This window comes from Austrofundulus limnaeus, unplaced genomic scaffold (assembly GCF_001266775.1).
Source record: "Austrofundulus limnaeus strain Quisiro unplaced genomic scaffold, Austrofundulus_limnaeus-1.0 Scaffold390, whole genome shotgun sequence".
NCBI lineage: Eukaryota > Metazoa > Chordata > Actinopteri > Cyprinodontiformes > Rivulidae > Austrofundulus > Austrofundulus limnaeus.
This window is the reverse complement of record NW_013952792.1, coordinates 495796-497447: the sequence shown is the minus strand read 5'-3', so window position 1 is coordinate 497447 and position 1652 is coordinate 495796. Positions and strand designations below refer to the sequence as shown.

General features: G+C 32.2%; 1 protein-coding gene across 1 annotated transcript in view; it reads right to left on the bottom strand.

Moving 5' to 3' along the window:
• The window catches only part of mul1 (mitochondrial E3 ubiquitin protein ligase 1), a 12836-nt gene extending 11528 nt beyond the window's left edge, over positions 1-1308 (bottom strand). Inside the window, exon 1 of the mRNA XM_014023797.1 lies at positions 1266-1308. The gene's annotated coding sequence lies outside the window, so the exon portion shown is untranslated. The remainder of the gene's footprint in view (positions 1-1265) is intronic.
• Between the last annotated feature and the right edge of the window lie 344 nt (positions 1309-1652).

Genomic DNA, 1652 nt, shown 5'->3' with positions numbered 1-1652 from the left:
GCCTGTTACAGTAATGATTATTCTTACTTTTATTTTGTTCTATGTTTATTTTTTACTGTTACTGTCTTTAATTTCTATTATTATTGCTCCGCTTGATAATGCCACATAATAATATACCATTTCTGTGGATTAATGTATGTATCTGCTGCTGATGCTACACCTGAATTTCCCTGTGTGGGACAATGAAGGTGTATTCTGTTCTATTCATTTAAAACATAAGYTCACAGCCGTGACCCCAAACTGAAACATTGAACTCACATTTATGGCCTTTAATCTATTATAATCTACAATACTATAAATGTTACTACATTTTATGTCATTTAATAAAACAAAATGTGAAATCAATCTCATAAAACAAAATAAAAAAGAATATTTTAATACATTTATCTGTAACTAATCTTAGTTCGCCTGCAGTTTCTASTTGTTCAACATTTACATTTATAAAATGCAGTTTTAATTTGCAAACACGGATTTACAAATCCCCACAAACACAAAGTGAAATTAGAAAAAGCTTTAAAAGACTTTAAGCCACATTTAGGATATTGACTGGCCTATTCATTAGTCATCCTAACACAATTCAAACATTTATCTTGTTAAAAGCCTCAAATTAAATTCAGTTCAAAAAGCCACCTCAGGTAAGTTGATAAAAGCAGCAGAATTTTATTATTTTTTTCAGTATCTACGTTTTGAAATACTATATCAAGTAAAACAAATAGAAAACAGCGGATCTGGACACTGTGGGATATTTGTTACTTTCACTTTATTTTCACWAACTTTCAAAATAAAAGTTTTAAAATGTTAACTTTAGTACTTTACCGAGCATAATCCAGCAGCACTAAAATAAACTAACCTAAAATCACCAATAATAACTTTAACTAACTATCATTAAGCCACCATTACTGATAACTAATTAAAAAACAAGTCGGACTAGTAAAACTAACCTCGCTCATTAACCAGAACAGATACCGACCGGAAGTTAGCTTCACATAAACACAACTAAACTGAAACTGACAATAAACGCAGTTAGATTAACATTTATAGAAAATATCTTGTTGTTGGGAGTCAGACTGTCAGGACTTTAATGTTTATTCAGTGATTATCATAWATGAGTTGATATATTTCCTAAAATGATTAACGTAGCAACATTAGCATGTTGGTAGATTAGCTACAAAGGCAGCAATTCTTCGGGGTTTAATAATCAGAATGTTTCACCGATCACAGCATAAAACTGTGTAATAAACACACGCTGATACAAATTTAGTTACCTTTTGTTCAGCCTCGTTCTGCTGTTCTTCTTCCGCCTCTTCTTCTTCTTGAGTTAATTGACGGTTTGGTAAAAACACGGAAGTGTGCACTACCGCCACCAGCTGACAGCTGAGTGTACTGCATATAACTCTGTGGTCGACCATGGCCTTATTTGGTGTATTAATCTACGAAGTTTTGAAAGTAGATCACATGGGATTACCTTTTTATAATTAAGACTAAACATTAGTTTTGGTTATTTGACGTTATTTGATTGTAGCAAATGTTATTTGGAAATCAACAAAATGTTAGCAGGAACTGGTTCTTTGTATCTCTGTTTTTTTCTTCACATTGACCTCCTCCTAGTGACACAGACTGAGAAGTTCTAATGAGAACAGAGGGTTTTGTTG